At 36.8% G+C, this 22,286-nt stretch overlaps 1 protein-coding gene across 3 annotated transcripts in view; it reads left to right on the forward strand.

Moving 5' to 3' along the window:
• PPM1A (protein phosphatase, Mg2+/Mn2+ dependent 1A) overlaps positions 1-22,286 on the forward strand; it is a 113,032-nt gene that overhangs the window by 29,381 nt on the left and 61,365 nt on the right. Inside the window, exon 1 of one of the 3 annotated variants that reach the window (XM_074235943.1) lies at positions 18,018-18,194. The exons of the other annotated variants lie outside the window; for them this stretch is intronic. The gene's annotated coding sequence lies outside the window, so the exon portion shown is untranslated. Of the gene's footprint in view, positions 1-18,017; positions 18,195-22,286 lie in introns of those variants that run through there. 3 annotated transcript variants of the gene reach the window in all.

Here is a 22,286-nt window from a genome sequence, read left to right on the forward strand (position 1 = left end):
AGCCATTTTCTCACCTATGTTTTCATACCAGAACACTGGTAAAATACATGCTTTCTCCCTGACTTAATATCGCACTTAATATCAAGTCTTAAAAAAAATTTACTTTTTCAATTACCAACACCGTTTCTCCCAACATTCTATTTGAGTCTCACTAGTCCCTTCAGCTATAGTACTATCTGTAGTTTCTGTGTTTTAAAAGAAGGGTTATATCTATCCAGTCATTTGAGGGCCTTGGCAAACATATCCTGGAGCTGTTGTTTTCCAACTCAGTTTTGCTGTACATAGAAATCCTAGGACCTTTGCTGATTTCTTTGGGGTATGGCTGCTTATCAGCTTGGGGTTTTAGGGTTCCAATTCCTCCAACCACTCGCTTCCCCTTAAAACTTATATTTCACTAGTGGCTCTGTGGAGTGTATTGTTTAGATCAGACCAGGCACAGAAAAAAATTTCTCAGTCATTTGAGAAGCCTCATAGTCATTCAATTCAAATATTTAGTAAGCTTCACTGGCAGAGCATCATTCTAAGCTATGGAGAGATACAAAGATGATGAAAAGGAATGTAAAAAGAAAAATGATATAGTCCTTACCTTTAAGAAAGTTTCAGTTTAGTAGGAGTGAGATGTACACAAATAAATTCAATACACATGATAACCAGAGAAGTGAATAGAAGACATGTAAGGAAACATAAGAGATTAGGAAGAAGAGACATCATTTACTAGAGGGAATCAGGGAGACCTTAAGGAAATGTTGACAAATGAACTGGGCCTTGAAGTGTGAGAATTTTGATAGGAAAAGACATGAAGGAACCTATACCAAAGGGGGAAGATGGCTTCTGCACAGAGGTCAGACATCAGGAAAAGACAGAATTATAACAGTGTACTTTTTTTTTTAATTCATGAAATTTATGACTCTGAATAAAAATTTAAGTAGGCTTCAGTTAAAAATTAGGTAAGCAAAAAACACTTCTCTGCTTGTCTCCATGGATTAGTTTCATGCATGTTTTCCTTAATAATAGTTCTTTGCCAGGATACAACTTCAAGCTGGGGAAGGTACAATTGTCTATAACCAGACTATGACCTTACATACCCATAACTTCTAATTAAAGGTAGCTCACCTTTTGGAACTCTTCCCCAGGAGGACATAGAACAAGGGCAATCAGGGACAAAGCACCCTCTCTGATATCAGTGCCAAGGGCAATGCCCCTTTTCCAACTCCATCTAAGGCTAGTTCTGAGAGGTTTCAGATTTTACTTGAAGGAAAATTACCCAGAGAACATTTTCTTGGATCCTGACCCTGAAGGAGGTTTTGTAGGTAAAAATAAAAAATAAAAGACAATCAAGTAAAATACGAAGAGAAAGAAGCAATCAGCAAAGGATCAAAGAATACGACATGGTTGAGTGGGTGTATGGTAAAGTGTTGATGTCAGAGCAGTGTCCCAGCTGAATTCTATATGCTGTACTCTTCCCCTGCAACTTGAACCAACGGTGTCAGGCACCTCTAATCTCCAGTGGGAGAAAGAAACAATGAGGACTCCAGAAAAGAATCCCAGAACCATCCAGTACTATCCCAGATTCAGGAATGGGATTTCATGAGGCTGCCATGCATTGGCTTTTCCTTCCCTTTTCCCCATCCCTATACATTTTTGGAGGCCAGGATCCTCTCACTTGTTAGCTACCCTTCCTGTCACATCTACTCTCCCCTGCTGTACCCATTCCAAAATGGGGGACTTGCTATATCCATAAAGGGGGGACTCGGTTTCATGACTCCCTTCCCTAACTTTATAGAAGCAATCTCTGGCTGCTCTTAAAACTGCTTGTACTTCATATTATTTTAAGCATTCTCTCTCTCTCTTAAAATCTGGATGGCCATTAAAATCAGTGCCAATTTTAAATTTTGGAATTTAAGATTGAGAACTAAGGGATGACAAACCTAGGAAAGAGAACAGATTAAAATATTAGGATTACCCAAATATAAGTGAATTGCAATTAGGGTTATCACAATATAACTTAAAAAGGATAATTAAGGGAGAAAGAGTACAATCCTTGGGGTCAAGTACATATTGGTCATTTTGTTCCTTTTTGCTGAAAGCCCACCCTTGCTGGGAGATCTCCTGGAAGGAGAGTTAGGAGAGAGACATGGCAAATGAAAAATAAGGGCGTGTCCATGCAGTCCTTGAGTTAGTGGGTGGCTGACAGCTCAGTTGGTTGTGTTTATCAGAGCCATCTGGTGGTGAGATAGATACAAGACTAAAGGGGAATACAAAGGATTTTGAGGTGGACCCTTGCCAAAACTCTAGACTTATCCTTTCATTTTATCCATACTAACATTAGGGACCAGAGAGGTAAATAAATAAAGGATGACTTGCTCAAGGCAATACATTTCCTTAAGTGGCAAAGCAATAATTAGAACTCAGATTTTCTTGTTCCTAATCCATTTTTTCCCCCTACTACATCATCTTAGCTACTATGGCATATAAAATATTAATTTGGATTTAGCTAGGTGCTTTCTTTTGCTTTTGTCCATATTTCCTTAGTAACCCAAATTGCTTGAGATGACAATGGAAAGAGGATGTGATGCCAATTTAGTGAGACAAGAGATCTCACTTTTTGCCCTTTTATGTTCAGACAAATCTAACATGTAACTGTGATTTTGGGTAATAACTGACTTTCTGAATATTTAAAAATCATGATTGCCTTCAAGCTGATGTTTGTGGGTACACAACCAAGATATCAGACACATGATTAACCAGGCCATATGAATGCCTGGTATTTTGTATCAGGTCAGGATTTTTAGTTTGGTACCATTTGTTTGCAGTACTCACATTCTTTTCCAACCTTTCAACATTTTTGTTGTTATCTATAACACAAAAACATTTTGGGGTGATTTTCCTATATCATATTTCAGTACTTTCTCCCCCCAGGCACATTTTATAATGTTGATTCACAAGCTGTATTAGATATTTGTTTAGGACCTAATTTTTACAATAACATAATATAAACAAAAAGTATTTTCTAAAAAAGCATAAGTCTAGAGTTGATGAATTGGGCTACATGAGAAGAATCCATTGACTTTTGCCTACAACTCATAGTTTGTGAATTCTATAATTATTATAATTATAAAACATTTACTGAATGTCAACAATATAGTAGGTACATGAGCAACAATATGACAAGTTAATCTCTCTGAACATGTTTTCTGATCTATTAAATGAGGATAGATAGGATTGTGGTGAGCTAAGTGTTTTTTAAGACTTAAAATGACATGCAAATGTTAGTTATTATTACCATTAAAGCCTCTCGAGTTCTTTAGTATTATTGGATACATTGGTAAATTCGTGATTTCATCATTGTGGATACTCCCTTCACTATTTCAGATCAAATCTTCACTCCTTATTCTTGTCTATCCTTTCCTATATTTTTTTTCATAAATCTTTAAGACCATAGAATTCAGAGTTCCAGGGAGCCTTAGAGTTCTCAAAAGTTCACACTTAAGAGGAACTAATAGACTACTTTTTTAAAAAAATCAATAAATTTTGTGTTATAACAACAGGGATTTTGCAACAAATATCCTATTAAACCTTATGAAATAGAGTATGTTAACAGAAAAGAGAGGCATTTTTTTTTAACTTTCACAATATGGCACTAACTTAGTTGTAAATGACTAGACTTTTGTTGCCAATACATGATGATTTTATTTACATTGTTATGGTCCTTGTATTTTTTTGGATTTTTTTGACCATCATTTCATAAAAGTCTTCCCCAGTTTCTCTGGATTCTGCATATGTCATTCCTTTAGGCACTGTAGCATATTAATATATGAAAATTTGTTCAGCCATTCCCCTATTATTAAGCACAGTTAATTTGCAGATTATTGTTATCACAAGTAATACTGCTATGAACATTTTTTCCACAAGTTTTTTTTTCAACAAAACTTCTTTGGGAATAAAGAGCAGTGGAATCTCTAGGTCATAGTGTAGGAAAAATTTAGTAGCTTTTCTTGGATAATTATTGTTTTACAGAATTTTTAAGCAAATTCATAGTGAATTAATGTTCCTATCTCCTGGCAGGCTTTCCAAGTATGAGTTTTCCCCTTTTTTTTTTGCATATTTGCAAGTTTGATGAATGTGAAGTGATACCTTGGGTCATGAGGTAGAACTGACTCACATCATTCTCCTGGTAGTTTAGGTCAGAAATTAGAACAAAATGAGACACTTATAATCTATCTAACAAGGAAGAAAAAAAATAAATACTTAGTTTCAGCAGTGGAAGGATTTTTAGAACGTGGAAGGATATTTAGAACAGGGAAGGGAAGTTCACGAAGGATCTATAAGTCTTGATACAGGTGATCATAGCTTTTCTAATGGGTGTTAGTCATTCCTTCAGTCAGAGGCCTAAAAAAGAAGTTCACGTCCAGTATGTTTTTATAGTTCAGTCACCAAGAAGCTTCATTAAAGCCTTAGTTTTATAACCTGAGCCAGTCACATCTAGAGGACTGATTCCATAATTTTAAAAGAAAATTAACCTAGTCTGCCTGAGAGCACGATCTTAAGAAAAAACTTCACAATCTTCTTCACAGAGCCCTAGGAAATTGTGCTCCTACCACATCTTGGGACTGTTTTGTTTTCAGGTAGTTATGGTATATATTTCTTCTTTGAAAACTATCTACTAATATCCTTTGACCACTGTTTATTGGAAATATTTTTAGTCATATATTTGTATCAATTCCCTAAAGACTTCAGATGTCAAGTTTTTTTTTTTTTATCAGAAATTTAATTCCTTATAATTTTGGCTGCATTCACTTTGTTAGGAGGCTTTTAAATTGGATGTAACTGAGACTCTCTACTTTTGTCTTTCATGATATCTTCTATTTAATTTCTGGTTATTAATCCCCCCCAATATGGGGGGTTCTTAGCTTATGTTCTATGAATTATATTTCAAGGGTTCTGTGAACATGAATAGGGAAAGATTATATCTTTATTTTCTTTTTCTATTTGATTTCCTTTTTCAAACCTTATATATTTTATTTTATGCACTAAAAGTTCATTAATTTGAGAAAGAAGTCCATGACATTAAAAAAAAGGTTAAGAATTCCCATTCTTGGGGTGGCTAGGTGGCGCAGTGGATAGAGCACCAGCCCTGGAGTCAGTATCTGAGTTCAAATCCGACCTCAGACACTTAATAATTACCTAGCTGTGTGGCCTTGGGCAAGCTACTTAACCCCATTTGCCTTGCAAAACCCTAAAAAAACAAAAAACAAGAATTCCCATTCTTTCTCATATGTGCATAGTAATCCTAAAACATATATAACCTTTCTTTTTTTCTAATTTTTTATGGTATCACTTTATATTCAGATAATTTCTAGCTGTGTGATATAAGGTATGAAATACTGATATAAATCTGTTTTCCCCTAAATTACATTATTAGCATTCTGGAACTATATGTATAATGTCATTTGAGAAATATGAGGACTTGGAGAGTGTCATCATTAATAAGGAATTCTTATGTTTGGCTTGAAAAAACTCTCAATAACAAGTTAAGACTTTGTAGTTTATATTGAAGACAAGGGTATATAATAAATCAATTTATCATATTTCCATGATGATCAAGATCCTCCTTAAGCAAAACTGTGATGATTGCAGTGGGAAAAATCCTGGAATTGTAGTCAGAAAATGAGTTCAGATCCCAGTTCTAATTCTTACCTGGGCAAATAACTTAAATTTCTTTGAACTTAACTTCTCTCATCTATAAAATTAAGTAGTTGCATTAGATCATCTTCAAAGTCACATCCAGCTCTAAATCCATTGTAAAGTTTATCTTCACTGTCAGCTTTCTGTTCTCTTTTTTTCCTTTCTAGTATCTTGCCTCAGCCCCCTTGTACTCAGTAGCCTTTAGCTCTTTCTTCCTCCCCTCCCCCATAAAAACAAACCAACCAATCAACAAACCAACCAGCATTCACAGAATCCGTCTTAAGCAGAAGGGATGAGGTTTTTGGTAAAATGTCAGGTGCTATCTATTTTCCATGGGAAGCAAAATTATAAAACTTTGGGGTGACCAAAATTCACAACCTAATGAAATCACATACATACCAAAAGGGGACAAGAGTCCATTCTACCTTTGTTCAGGACAACTCTGATTGAGAAAAATATTACTTGTTCTGTTTTACAGATGGTTCACCTGAAGCTTATAGATGACTAGCGATTTGCTCAAGGTTATTTCATGAGTCACTCGTGAGTGTATCTAAAAATAGGATCTACAAAATGAAAATATGACTCCCAGTCACATGTTCTCACCACTGGACCATATTTCTGTTTAAAAATGTAAACAGTCTTTCTTACATCATCCGAAACTGAAAGCTGATTTTCCTTCCTCTTTGTAAACATATAAAATTGGCACAAGGGAACTCTACACCTAAAGTAGAGTATTATGCTCTTTTCTGGGTAGCACGGTGAAAAATTGTAGGGTATCCAAAAAAAAAAGGGCAGCCAGGGCTGGGGACTATGCCATATGAAGATCAATTAAAGGAAACTAAGTTGTTTAATGTAAAAGAGAGAAGACTTAGGGAGTAAATAACTGTTTTAAACTGTGAAAGAGGAACTCCACTATTCTACTTGGCTCTAGAGGGCAAGTCAAGGATCAAAGATAGATATTGCATAAAGGCAAATTTCAGTCTGATTGAATTCTAAACAAATAGAATTTTCCCAGAGTAGAATGAGCTATTTCAGGAAGTAGTTCGCATTATTCCCTGCAACTCTTCAAGCAAAACCTGGATGAAAATTCTTGTTGGGTCCCCTGGAAAGCAAAATGTTATAGGAGGTTACTTACTTGCTTACCTATAGGTTGGAATAAATGACTTCTGTGATCATCTCCTTTCTTGAGATACTGAGATCTCTCTAGTCAAAGCTGTTTTATAAAACAAAAATAGCCACTTAAGAGTTCCCCTTTAGAATATTCTAACTAATATTTAATAGAAGAGATTCCTACCTTCATTCAAAGGTACATTTCAAGGGTTACCCACTGTGCATAACCAGTTAAATGATTAGACCACAATCCCATCCTAGCTAAACCAAAATCGAGGCTATCTTGATTACAATAAATTATCTTGAAGTGACTCTATCTGGCTTGTAAACAGTCTTATAAGACTAGATCCATTCTGACATTTTTGAAAGTTGTGTTATTATCTAAATTATTGCAGATAAAGTATATCTAGATCTGACCCTTGATACAAGTCACCAACTTCTCTATCACTTCCAGACTTCCCTGAAGCACTGCAGATTTAAATGCTCTATGTCATATGGCTAATGAAAGGCAGACTCACTCTTTGGTCTTCCTGGCTCTAAGATCAGCCCTCTCTCCACTCTGCCAGATTGTACTGAAGAAACATTTCCCTACCATTTCCCCTTGAGTTGGCACTTCAGAATACACACCGTGCAGAGAATGTCTTCTTTTTTTTTTTTAACTACCTTTCCTCCTGGTTCATTTTAGTGACATATAGAACATGGATAAACAAGTTTTTTTTTTTTTGACTTTTTTATGAGTAAGCTAATATCATCTCCAATGTTAGACTTTGAAAATACATTCTAGGAGTTGTTCCCTTGGCTAGATTTTAGGAAGCTGAACAGTGCATATTATCGGTATTTCATGTAATATGGTTATCTGAGTAAGCAAAAAGAAAGGCAGCCAAAAAAAAAAGCATGTTGTTATAAGATATATATGATTTAAGTTCTTCCTACTCCTTCATGGAAATTGATTTTCCTGAGAAATAGCATTACATCAGAAAGAAGTCAGCTTTCTTTATAGTCGACAAATCCATTTAAAGAAAGAAATACAAATAGGAGTTAGTCAAATCAACAAGCATTAAAATGTGCTAAGTGCAGCATATCTTTCTTTCTAATGCTGTCAAATTTCTATTCAATAGCAATCAATCCCTTGTACTCCATATGCTAGAAAAATTCATTCGTTATTTTTAGAAGAATAAAATGAATTATCATTCTTAAAGTTAATTTTTTTCTGCATAGAATTATCATCAAACTGGGTTTCTAAAGGATTAAACAGAAATATGGAAATAGGAAAATGAATACCTCTAAGATATGGTCTAGTTTTGAATTTTATTATGCTATTGTACCTAGGGTAATCTCCTATAACATGTGAGGCCCCCAGGATAACCCCTTTAGATAACCCCTTTTGAGTCTGCATCCATTCAAAATCATAGCTCATAAACCTCCATCAATGTACTTATATGTTTAGTCAGTCAAAATACACAATTCAAAGAAAAGACATTCAATATCATGGTAAAGAAAGTCAAATTAGAACATCACTTCACTCCTTTACCCCTACCTTTCATAACTCTGGGGCACACAATTCGAACTATACTGGCTCTCTTCTGGGAATGTTGCTGGGCCTTCTCCCATTGGGTATAAAATCTCCATAGGGAATGTATTTTCTTTAATTAATTTTTATATTTAGAGTTCCACATTCTCTCCCTCCAAACTTCCCCATTGAGAAGACAAGAAATATGATACTCATTATCCCTATATCGTCATGCAAAACATATTTCTGCATTAACTATGTTCTAGAAAAAAAAAGGAAAAAATATGCTTCAGTCTACCCTCTGAGCCTATTAGTTCTCATTGTGGAGGTGGATAGTATTTTATATCATGTCTCTTTTTTTTTTAGCTTTTTGTAAGGCAAACGGGGTTAAGTGGCTTGCCCAAGGCCACACAGCTAGGTAATTATTAAGTGTCTGAGACCGGATTTGAACCCAGGTACTCCTGACTCCAGGGCCAGTGCTTTATCCATTATGCCACTTAGCTGCCCCTATCATGTATCTTTTGGTGGATCATTGTACTTATCGGAGTTACTAAGTCTTTCACAGTCAATTATCGTTCTAAAATTGCTTTTACTGATTAGATTGTTCTCCTGATTCTGCTTACTTCACTTTCTAGAGTTCATATAGGTCTTTCCAAGTATTTCTGAAACTATCCCCTTTGTCATTTCTTATGACACAATAGTATTTTATCACATTCATATACCATAACTTGTTCATTCACGGCCCAAACGATGGAGATGTCCTTAGTTTCTAATTCTTTGCTACTACCAAAAAAAATTCTACTAGAAATATTTTTCTTTACTGTCCTATAAATCTTTTTCTTTTATCTACTTGGAGTATAGACCTAGTAACAGTATTGTTGGATCAAAGGTTATACAGGTTTTTATAGTCCTGTGGAAATAGTTCCAAATTTTTCTCCAGAATGGTCCGAAAATTTCATCACTTCATTAACAGTGCATTGTCAAAGTTTTCTCACATCCCTTCCAGCATTTGTCATTTTCTTAGCTATCATCTTTGCCAATCTGATAGGTATGAAATGGGACCTCAGAGTTGTTTAAATGTGTTTAAATTAGTTTATTTGTGCAAAAACTTTTTAATTTTATGTAATCAAAATTATCTTGTTTACCTCCTGTGAACTGCTATATTTCTTTTGTGATCATGACTTACCTCTAGATCTGTTAAGTAATTTCTTCCATATTCCCCTAATTTGCTTATGATATCACCCTTTTAATTTAAATCATATATCCATTTTGAGCTTATATGGCACATGATGTGAACATATTGATATCTATCAGACTACTCTCCCGTTTTCCCAGCATATTTTTTGTCAAATAGTTTTTGCTCTAATAGCTAGGGTCTTTGGATTTATCAAGGTTTGAATTTATCAAGCTGTTTATTTGCGTCTAACCTAGCTTACTGAGATGGGTCTTATCAAGTATCAAGTTGTTTTGATGATTACTACCTTATAATATATTTTGAGATCTGATACTGCTTACCCCATTTCCTACATAATTTTTTCATTTATTTCCTTGATACTCATTATCTTCTGTTCTTCCAGTTGAATTTTGTTAATATTTTTCCTAGCACTATAAATGACTCTTTAGTAATTTAACTGGTATGACATCAAATAAATAATTTAGATAGTACTGACTTTTTTTTTTTTTTTTTTTTTTTTAGTTTTTGCAAGGCAATGGGGTTAAGTGGCTTGCCCAAGGCCACACAGCTAGGTAATTATTAAGTGTCTGAGACCGGATTTGAACTCAGGTACTCCTGACTCCAGGGCCTGTGCTCTATGCATTGAGCCACCTAGCCACTCCTAGTATTGACACTTTTTTATATTGACATGGTTTCACCCATGAGCAATTACTATTTACTCAACTATTTAGATATTCATTTGTATAAAATGTTTTATAATTGTCCACATATAGCTTTTGGGTTTGTTTGGGCATGTAGAAAGCTAAGTATTTTATATTATCTGCAGTTCTTTTAAATGAAAACTATCTCTTTCTTTTGAGTTTTATTGGTAATATATAGAAATGTTGATAATTTGTATGAGTTTATTTTATAGTCTGCAAATTTTCTGAAGGTGCTCATTGTTTCCACTAGTTTTTAAGTTGTCTGTTAGGGTCTCTATAGCATAATGTGATTTTCAAAAAGTGATAATTGTTTCTATGTTGTTTATATTCCTTCAGTTTCTTTCTTTTTTGTCTTATTGTTATAGTCAGCATTTCTGGTAGAATATTAATAATAGTTAACATTGAACACCCTTGTTTCACCTCATTTATCCATATTGAAAATAATATTTGTCCTTCTCTATCAAAATCATTTTAAGAAAAATTCCATTTATTCCTATGCTTTCTAGTGTTTTTAATAAGAATTGCTGTTGTATTTTGACAAAGATTTTTCTGTATCTTTTGATATGATCATATGATTTCATTATTTTTGTTATTACTATGATTGATTATGTTTATAATTTTACTAATATTGTACCTAGTCCTACATTCCTAGTATAAATTCAGTCTGGTCACAATGTATCATCTTTGTGGTATAGCACTGTAATTTCCTTGCTGGTATTTTATTTAAAAAATTTTACATTAATATTCATTAGGAAAATTAGTCTATAGTTTTCTTCCCCTTCCCCCCTTCCCTTGTTTAGGTATCAAAACTGTCTAAGTTTCTTAGAAGGAATTTGGTAGTATTCCTTATTTATTTTTTTCAAGTAATTTATATAATATTAAAATGAGTAATTCTTTAAATGATTGGTTAAATTTTATTTTTTTTATAAATCTTTCCGATCCTATTATTTTTTCTTAAGTAGCTCATCTGTGGTTTGTTTGATGTCCTTTTCTAAGGCAGGGTTATTTAAGTATTCCATTTCCTTTTCATTAATCTGGACAATTCATATTTTTATAAATATTTGTAAATAGATATTTAAATATCAATTTTATTGGCATATAGTTGGGCAAAATAGCCCCTGATAATAGGTTTAATTTCATCTTCATTAGTTGTGCCTTTTTAAATTTTTTTCATTTACTTTTTTATTTTTTTTATACTTGTAACTGATTTTCTTCCTTTTTAAAAATAAAAAAAAATAGGGGCAGCTAGGTGGTACAGTGGATACAGCACCAGCCCTGGAGTGAGGAGTACCTGAGTTCAAATCTGGCCTCAGACACTTAATAATTGCCTAGCTGTGTGACCTTAACCCCATTGCCTTAAATAAATTAAAAAAGAAAAAATAAAATAAAAAATTGAAAATATCAGGGATTTTTCTTTTATACTTTTTTTTGAAACGTGATGTCTAGGCTCCTTTATTGATCAGGGTTTTCAGGTAGTCCAGTATTCATAAATGATCTCTCAGTCTATTTTTGAAGATCAACTGTTTTTCCTATGAAATTTTTTCATGTTTTCTTTTATTTTCCAATCTTTTGACTTTGTTTTATGGTTTCTTGAAATCTCATGAAATCATTAGTTTTCACTTGACCAATTCTAATTTTTCAGGAGTTATAGTCTTCAATGAGATTTTGAACCATTTAAAAAATTACTTGACCATTTCTGATTTTTAGGTAATTATTTTCTTCAATTTTTATGTCCTCCTTAAAATCTAAGTTGTTAGTTCTCTTTTTGTAAATTTCTTGTATTTTTCTTATTTTCCCAATTTTTCCCTTTAATATTCATTTTATTTTAAAATAATTTTTGTGCTTTATAAATGTCTTTCAGGGATTCTTGTTGGGTTTATGACCAATCTGCATTTTTCTTTGAGGCTTTGCTTGTAGGTTTCCCAAGTCATTTTCTTCTGAGTTTGTGTCTTAAACTTCCCTTTTACCATGGTAATCTTTTGTGGACCAGTTATTTTATTTATTTATTTTTATTACTGTTCACTCATCTTTCTAGCACATTTCTTGACTTTGGCTTTTGTGTTAGTTACAGTTGGGCTCTACTTACCTCTGGGGTAAGGAGAGATTGACCTGACCTTTAGGTTTGTATGTCCTGCTATTTTCACAACTAAGTCATGGAGTCTGTAAATTTTCAATGTTTCTTAAATGGTATGATCTAGGGTTTTGTTTGGTCTTTGCTCTCCTGGTCTGCTCTTTAGGTCCTTGCCTAGTATTCCCTTGTGACCACAATTACTTCTCTCCACCCTGGAACTATGACCTGGAACTGGGTAATGAACAAGGGAGCTGCTGAAATGAGCCTGACCCTACTCCTAGTATTAGTTCAGGGGTCCATCTATATAATTTATTTCTTGACCATGTGTTCAGCCTCCTTACTGGCTCTACATGTTAAGCATTCCTGGTGCTGGTGCTGCATTGGAGGGCAAAACTCACAGTCAATGTTGCTTCTGTCATGTTATGTTTTAGGCCATCTCCCACTTCAGTTTTCTTATTTTTCTTATTTTCCTAAGCTTCCCTAAGCTGGAAAAATGACTAATTTTTTTTGCTCCTTTTCCCACTCAGAATTCAATTTGATATATGTTTAGTTAAAATTGTTTAGAAGGATGGGTTGGGAGAACTCAGTAAAATTGTTTACTTCATTCCATCATCATGGCTTCAGCTCTCCATTGGGAAAATTGCTAATATTGGTCTTGTAGGGACTCTTGATCTCATGATTTCTCTTGGGCAATACTGTGTGCCACTAGCTTCTGGGCTTCAAGTTTTCAGGACCACCTGCCTTTACTTTCAGTTTTAGCCTGCTAATGTATAGAGTAAGATAAGGACAGGAGGAAATCTCCTTAGTCATAGTCACCCATCTCAGCTAAAAGAAGCCAGCATATTGTACTCAGCCTAAGAGATCTATAAAGTGGAAGAGATCTATAAAGTACTCTGGTCTAACTCATGTATTTCTCCTTTATCTTTCTCATTCACACACCCATTTCCTCTAGATTTTCCTGAGTAATGTGAATAATTGTAATTATGCCTTTTATACATATAAAGATTTTCAACTTTCACATGGTTTCAAGACATCATCCATCCTGGTCTGGAGACATTCTAATTAGTTTCTGAAGTTTTAAAATAATGTGTTCTATGCAAATTGTTTTATTTTGAGATCATAAGGTAAAGGTGGGATTATTCACCTAAATGACTTTAGGTTGTATAAAGAAAAAAATGTGTTTGTCCTGAAGAATGCATGAGGCCGAGTATATCCTGTGAGCTTTTGTTAAAGAATCACAGAATTTCAAAGATCATCTATTTCCAACCTGTACTGAGAGGGTCAAATTTACCTGTCTTTAATTACCAGTCATTGTCCTAGTTCTGTTTCCTGAGGTCAACCAGAACAAGTCAAGTCATAAGAAATTGTCAAAATCTTGTTTCTCTCTGGGCATCTAAGTAGCACAGTGGATAGAGCACCAGTCCTGGAGTCAGGAGGACCTAAATTCAAATTTGTCCTCAGATACTTAATAATTACTTAGCTGTGTGACCTTGGGCAAGTCACTTAACCCTATTGCCTTGCAACCCCCCCCCAAAAAAATCTTGCTTCTCTCAATTTAAAAATGACTCCATAGCCAAGCCAACAGAAAACATTTTTTTTAAAATTGAACCTAAATAGATGAGTTTGGTGTCAAATAAGGAACTAGCAGTATTATCCAAATAGTAGTTTCTACAAACATATCCAATCTCTCTGTTACTGACATGTTAAAGTTAGAGTGGGATGTAGTGAAGATAATTGTGTTATTTTAGAAAGTGCATTGTACCGGGAGTCAGGAGACTGCTCTTGTTCTGTCTATATAATTAGTGTGACCTTTGGCAAGTCACTTAATCTTTCTGAGAATGAAGCTATTAAAAAAATGAGTTATTAGGAAGCTAAGGTGAGATAATATATGTGAAATTCTTTGTAAAAGTATTATATAAATGTAAGGTTTTATTACCTTTTACCAGTTTTTCAGGCATGCATAGTTGATAAACATATAAAACATGGTTACTGAAAGATAGCTGAAATAACCAATTAAAATTTTTTTCTCTCAGTTTAAAATCTATGATGTCTGGAGGCTTCCTATTCAACTTTCTATTTAGATCTACTTGATCACAGAATTTATTTTTTGGGGAAAATTTTTCAAACTCATAACTTGCCCACAAGTTATAGCAACCTATTAGGTTGTCTGATCTTGACATTTCCCTGACATTTTGCTTGACTGGTGCTAGGCAACTCTCAAAAGAGCAGAATAATGAATATTTTTAGTTCTTTGGTTGTTGTTTTCATTTGAGGTAGGGCAAGTTATAATACCTTCAGATAATTAGATCAATTTGTCAAATTATATTGTAGAGACTCTGTCACTCTGTTCAAAGTACTTATTGAATGGTAGATAGGAACAGTTCAGTTGAAACTATGAAACTGTCCTAGGTCATATCAAAATGTCTTAAAATGTTTTATTTAAAATATTTTTAAAAATTAATTTTATTAACAAAAATCTATTTTTTCTCCCTTTTACTTCCCTCCATATTAAGAAAAATTTCCAAATAAAATCCTTATAATAAATATACATTATGATTGTAATGGAATATTATTGCTCTATAAGAAATGATAAGTGGTCTGATTTTAGAAAAATCTGGACTTACATAAACTGATGCAACCACACTTTTCTAGACTGCCTTAGACTTCTTCCATGACCAAAAGAGTTGAGAACTTATTTCAAATTTAATCTTTTGAAAGAAAAATCTAAATAGAACTTGAAGAATTTTTTTAAAAAGGGATATTCATCCACAAGTATATTACTCAAAAAGTGATAAAAGTTTTCTAGCTCTTAATCAAGTGTTTAGACCAACTTAAAATCTCATCCTGTTTTATTCTCACTCCCTTCTTCCTCTATCAACCACTGTAATTATTCCTGATTCTCCTAGACTATGAAGATATGAGATAGAAGCAGAGCTTTTACTGCATACTGCTTTAATCCTTAGGATTAGTAAAGAAAAGTTGTTCTGGCTTGTCCCATTGAAGCAATTACTCTTATCAGGCCACACTAATCCCATGTGGTCAAAATTTACCTAACATCATTGACATTTTGTTGCTTTCCAGATTGCCATATTTGCATAGCTGTTAAGGTTATTTTTTCTGGAAAATATGAATGAATGGGGGATTGGGATAGGGCAAGAATTTTAGTTAATTGAGAGGCTCAAGTTTTTTGGGGAGAAGGAGTAGGATAAGTATCTAGTACTCTTGGTTTCTTGCTGTGGAAATAGATTAGACCAAAAGAGAATTTATCTACAGGGAAAAAAAATTGTTGAAATTATTAACTGGACAAAAAATTGGAGTTGAATTTTATGAATGATTTCCCACAGTGAAATTTTTATTGACAATTGACTCAAGTATCCTATATGGTACTCCCCATAAACATGTGTTCAAACTTTAAATTGGGGAACTCAAGAATCTTGATTTTTTTTTGGCAGGTATAAGGAGAGACAATTGGGAACTATATTCTTAGATAACTCTGGTGAACAGAGATTTAAGTGGCATTTCATCTATTTTATTTTCCCTTTTTGTATTTGGAGACTATTTCTACTACTCTAAGTAATTCTAACCCCCAAGTAGGTAAGATAAAGGAGCTGTTGTGTTTATCAAAGATTCTAGCCACAATTCACAAATTGGATGATTTGGAGAGTTTAAGAACTTTTGAAAACAGAGGAAAAAGGATTGTAACAGTCTTAGGAAACAATGTTGCCAAAAAGCTTTAAAAATGACTGATAATGTATTATTTTGGTAGGTAACAAACAAAATAGTTTTTAGCAGTGTAGCAGTGTAGCAAGGCAGTAGAAACAAAATGAGGAGTCCACCGAAAATGAAATCATAATTCTAGTCATGATATGCTGACTTAAAAATTTAAATTTTTTTGAGACATGCCTTATATAAAATATGGTATTGTGTCAAAACCTCTAAAAAATTTTCTACTCCTTTAAAAAAATTCCTATTCTATTAACATATCTGTTATATTTATGGAAAGACTAAACTAGTAGCAGAAGAGGGTAAGTTATTCAATGAAAGCATATTCTGGTGATAGTCCTGCTTTTGATTTCTGATTCATTGGTTACCTCCTTTGTCATTTGCTTTCTGAAAGCATGTGTAGAGTCTTCCAAAGGGTGAGTAGAACCGGATATTAGTACACTGCACGTGTTATTTCAATTGTTTGGTTCATCCCTAATCCTTATAGAAGTAGCTGTTACATTTTTCTCCTTCCTGCGGTCTTCAAAATCCACCCTTACTAACCCTCAGCACTTTGAAGTCCTTTGTTACATCGAAATGTAACTAAACTTGCAAATAATAGAACTTGGAATTTCACCAGCTTCAAGACCGATATCCACTTGGAACTCATTTGTGCTGTGTGCGTGGCCACCCAGTTGTGAGTGGTGGCAGAGGACGAGGGGAGAAGGGCCAGTGTGTGTTTAGATTGGGAGGAAGACGGGCTTAGGCAGAGAGGACTGAAGGAAGTTTGTTATTGTTTCAGTCTAGTCTGATTCTATCCGAGGTCCTTCTCACTGATGAGGAAACAGGCAAATAGGGTAAAGTGACTAGTCCAGGGTCACACAGATAGTGAGTCCGATGCTGTATTTTAACTCGGGAATTTCTGACCCTAGGCCCCAAGCTCTATCCATTGTGTCACTTAACAAGTTTAGCGGGGTAAAGATATCTGTGAACTAACGGGGGTGGGATGGGAATGGAAGGACCCCGTGAGGAGATACTGAGGGTTTACAGGATCAACCGGGGATAGGCAAAAATTGTGGGAGCCCCGGAAAATTGGATTTGTAATTTTATAGGGGTGTGGCTAAAAGAATTTAAATTTCTTTCAGGGTTGTTTTTGGAGGGTTGGCGCCACACCGGTATGGACGGTTTACATTTTATATTGATCTTCAGAACATCATTTGGGAAAAAAAAGGGTTTAAGGAGATCCAATTAGAGGTGTGCCTAGGCTGTGGGTGCATGCACGAGGTTCGCTGGGTTTCGGCGCTAGCTCGAGATGCCAGGCCTAGGTGGGCGGTTACAATTCATGGAGTCTTCATCAGCAACCAAGCTCGGCCAGACTTCTTTGGGGCTATTTTGGGAGCGCATTCTCCGGGGCTCGGAACAAAACATGCATTTTCTCAACCACAGCGAGATCAGGAGACTACGTTACCGGCCAGGGCGTGCGCGCGGGGCGCGGGGGGCGCGGCGCGGAGGGCGAGGGCCCGCGTGCATGGCCGGGGTGCCCCAGACGCGCGCGCGCGCGCACAGACACACAGACACACAGACAGACACACACGCGCACGCGCGCGCGCGCCCACAACCTCGCTAGCCGCTGGCTGCCGGCGGGAGAGGGGCAGCCCGGGGCAGAGGGGGTACAGGGATTATGTCATTCCTAGCCCGCCCCTCCTCCATCTTACCCCGGTAGAAGGGCCGGCCCAACAACATCCGGGTCTCTCCAGCTGCTCCCAGGCGCCGCAGCTGTGGAGGGGGGAGAGGAAGGGGAGGAGGGAGGGGGCGTGCGCGCGCGTGCGCGCGTGCGCGCTGGCGGAGGCGGAGGCGGCAGCGACATTAGAGGCGGGAGCGCGCTCGGGAGCGAGACGAGCCAGTCTCGGCGCTTCCTCGGCCCCGGGCTCGGGGACTCGGCGGCGGCTGGATCGCAGGAGCGGGCGGCTGGGGCGGGGGTGGGGGGAGGGGGGCGGACAGACCGCGCCGGGGCCGGCGGGAGCCGCCGGGGATGAGCTCGCCCTTGGCTCCCCTCCGGGACCCGCTCCGCGCTCGCGTCCCGGCGCCTGCGATGATCTGAGCGGCGGCGAGGGCGCCACGAGCCGGGGCCCGGACGCCTTCTGCCTCCCCCCCTCCCGGCCGGGCCCGGCCCGCGCCCCTCCCGAGCCGCCGCCGCCGCCGCCACGGACCGGGGACCCGTCTCTTGTTCGGCCGCTCCGGGTAAGCGCCGCGCGGGGACGCCGGGCCCGGGGGGGGGGGGGCAGCGGCCTGGCCGGGCCCGCGGCCTGTAAACAAGCTGGGGCGGCTGCTCGGGCACTCCCGGGAACACCCAGAACCCCACCCCCTTCCCCGGCCTCCCCCTCGGAGGGCCGCCCGAGCCGCGCGGGAGCGCCCGCGGGGAGACGCGCGAGGGTTAACGCTTCCTGGGGGAGGGGCAGGGGCAGGGGAGACCCCGCGGGCCCTTGGGGGCCGCCGCTAGCCGAAGCCTCTGCCCGCGGGCGGCCGGGAGCGCCGCTGAGCAGGTCCCCAGCGCGGGGCAGTTCCTGGGCCGGGAAGGCTGGGGGCTTCCGGGCTAGTTTTGCCTTGGACTTTGTTTTGGGGAGAGTTGTAGCGACCGTGGAGAGGTGGCGGGGAAGAGAGTGGGTGAGCCGGGCAGACTCCCCACAACCAAATCTACTTAAATGAATTATATCGATTTTTCTCTTTGCCTGTTAACCGGGGGCACAGAAAGGGCTAAACAACTCCTCAGGAGATACAGTGTAGTTGAAGCCCAGTTGGTGCATCTTTGCATATTTAAACAAATTATGTTGAACGCTTGCTTGTGTAAAGTCATACTAGTTTTTTAGAATTCTGAAACGTGATCCTAAGCGAGCACTCATCTTCCTTCTTTTCCTCACAGGGCATTTTTTTTAAAAAAAATGGCTAAATACTTGGAATTGTTCAGTCTAAGAAGCCTGCTTTTTTTTTTTTTGTCCATTTGCCTGCTAAAGCCCTTGGTGAACTCATGAACAGGATATGTTTAGGAGGTGAATTAGAATATAACAGAGCTAGAATAAAGTCGTATTTGGGTCCTTGAGTGGAGTTAGAAATTTCAGAACTTTTTAAACAATTTTAGCTTAAGCTTCGCAAGATTTGAACTATGTAAACTTGTGTAAACCTTTGAAATGCTATAAACATGTTAAATATTAGTATTACTACCTTTAAAAATAATGTCAATGCTGCTTTAGATAAATTATCATTTGATCTTAGTAATATCTAGTTTGGTACAGTGGAGAAAGTGCTGAATTTGGAGCTGGGTTCCAATAGATGAACAGCAGCATCAGTGTGATCATGGGCAAGTCACAGCACTTCATGGGCCTTCATTTTCCTTTTAGGTAAAAATGAAGGAGTTGGATTACATGACTTCTAAGATCCATTTCAGCTTTATTAATACTAAATCCTCAGGTGAAGAGAACTTTATAAACTCAGAAATTTTGAGAGCTGAAAGAAACCTTAGAATTCATCTAGTCTAGCAACCTTACCCTGTAGATGAGGAAATTGAGCTAGAGAATAGGTTCTTAATAAGTGCTTGAGGAAAACTCATCCAGCAGTTTCTCACTTGATACATCATAAGATCATGTGTTCCACTGAATACTTTTAGACCCAAAACTCCATCCTTTCTTTGATCAGAAATTAGAGAATTATTTTTTTAAACTCATAACATATGGAGCACATGTCTAAATCTTGTTAAGGAATTACCTCAGTTTAAACATTTCAGCAGTAGTCATACTTTTCATAGCACTTTTTCAATAAAGGATTCTAAAGTATTAAATCATGATTAGCTTTATCTAACATTTCACCCTATTTTCCTTGTACATATAATCTGAGGCCCAAAGAGGTTGAAAGTTGATAAACTTTTAAATTATTTTTGAAGGAGCCTGGAGTTCTTTTGAATTGTCATAATTACTCTTTAAAAATTTTTTTTTAAATTTTATTTATTTAAGGCAGTGGGGTTAAGTGACTTGCCCAAGGTCACACAGCTAGGCAATTATTAAGTGTCTTCTGGAATTGAACTCATATCCTCCTGATTCCAGGGCTGGTGCCATATTTACTCTTTGAAAGGATTTTATTTAAAATATTTTAGAATTAGGCTCTCTGTTGAATGTTAAACATAGAAACATATATCCTTTCACTACAGTTTCTTTAGTATTATGAAATTAGTGTCTGATTTATTCTCTGGAAAAGAGAACCTGTAGAGAACCTTGGATGATTTTGTTTCCCCTTTGGAAAATCTCTAGATATTGCTATGAGAAATTCTTGGGAGGATGATGAAGGTGTAGCTATAGAGAGATAAGTTAGCTGAAACAGTATTTTTAACAATACATTATAAAAGTTTTTGTTTTTTAGATTTTTCAAGGCAATAGGGCTAAGTGGTTTGCCCAAGGCCACAAGGCTAGGTGTCTGAGGACAGATTTGAACTCAGGTACTCCTGACTCCAAGGCCAGTGCTCTTACCCACTGTGCCACCTAGCTGCCCCCCATTATAAAAGTTTTTCTACCAATTCAAGCTGTATCTTGGTTAGATTTACATATTTATTAAATTTCCTAAACTTATCATTTTCTTAAAAATACTGAACAAGTAACAAAAATATGTTGACTTCAAGATTGAGCCCTCTGAATTTGGCATTTTATTTTTCACCATACAACTGTCTCATCATAAAAAAAATTCAGAGATATTGATCCATGAATAATCTGACTGCAGTCTACCTTTTAGTACACATTAAATTGAGTGTCCAGTGATTGAGTGATGGACCTGGAATCAAAAAGACCTGAGTTCAAATCTTTAGACTCTTCCCAGCTGTGACCTTGGGCTTCTTACTTAAGGTCTATGCTTCAGTATCTTTATCTCTGAAATGGGGATAATAACTGCTTCCTAGAGTTGGGATAAAATGAGATGTTGGTAAAACCTTTTGTAACCTTTAAAGGCCATACAGTGTTGTTGTTGTTGTTGACTTGAGTCTGAATATTTGTGATCCCATTTCCTCAAGCTCATTTTACCTTTGAGAAAATCATGGCAAAGGGATTAAATGACTTGTCCAGGGTCTTGAGACCAGATTTAAAGTTAGGAAGGTGAGTCTTTGGACTCCAGACCTGGTGCTCTTCCCATAGTTGCCTATTAATTGTAGACTATTACTATTATTATTCCCCTTTACCTAGTCAGCAGTCCAGGGTTGTTGTCTTAACTGGTTGTTCCTTACTGAGCACCATCTTTCGTTCATATGTGCCTTTCCACAGTGTTCCCCGTTCTTGCAATACATACCCTTTCCTCTCTTCCATAGAGTAACTAAACCCTAGTTTCTTTCAAGGCCAAGACTCAGTTTGGGCATCATCTTTTTTAATAAGACCTTCCTGATCCATCCCACCCCAGCTGGTGGCATTGCCTCCACTCCAAATTTTTCTGTCATTTACTTTGTATATATTTTTTATTTGCATAAGTCAACATCCATTTATTAAGCTCTTGCTATGTGCCAGATTATGGTAGCCCCTTGAGATAATGCAGTTATGTAAATGAAACAGGACTTATTTTCAGAGAGCAAAAATTTGATAGGTAGAGGGTCACATTTTTATATAAGTGTACAAATTGGGAACTTATCTGTATACTGTTTGCCTCCTCCCCACCCTGTTAGAATGCAAATTGAAAGGCATATACTCTTCTGGTTTTTTGTTCTCTTGTTGATGATTTATAAATTCTTGCTCATTGATTGACCAGCATCAACCCAATCAAGAGTTATGTAAGAGTTGAGCAATAAGGTGAAATAAAGTGTGCCACTGTCAAATACATGTACTTGGGTAAGGGGACAAGTGTAATAAGGCAACTAGGTAACAATTATATAATCTTACATCATCAAAAGTAACTTAATGGAAAAAAATCATTCTTTTTTCATCTTGAAACCATTTCTAAGAAGAAATGTTTTAAATCTTAATTGATTAACTTTTAATAAAGCTATACCTTTGTATTTAAGAGTGAGACTCAAATACCAGATCAGTTTTACTTATACCCTCTTTGCCCCATCCATATCAAATAACTGAGTTTTTTAGTATTAGTCTTGACTTTTCCATAATACACATAGAGAATTTGACTTTTGCATCTCCTAGTTATGTAGTAGATCATCTCTTCCTCAGTTTTTCTGTTGGATTGAGGGAGAATGAATTAGAGGTGTGTGTTCCTGTTTGTACCTTTTCTAAAATGCATGAGACTTTATTAATAAAAAGGGAATTGTAATAATTATTTATCATCTCAGAAATGGATTTAAGAAGGGTGAATGAGCAGTGG

Source organism: Macrotis lagotis, chromosome 4 (assembly GCF_037893015.1).
Source record: "Macrotis lagotis isolate mMagLag1 chromosome 4, bilby.v1.9.chrom.fasta, whole genome shotgun sequence".
NCBI classification, from domain to species: Eukaryota; Metazoa; Chordata; class Mammalia; order Peramelemorphia; family Peramelidae; genus Macrotis; species Macrotis lagotis.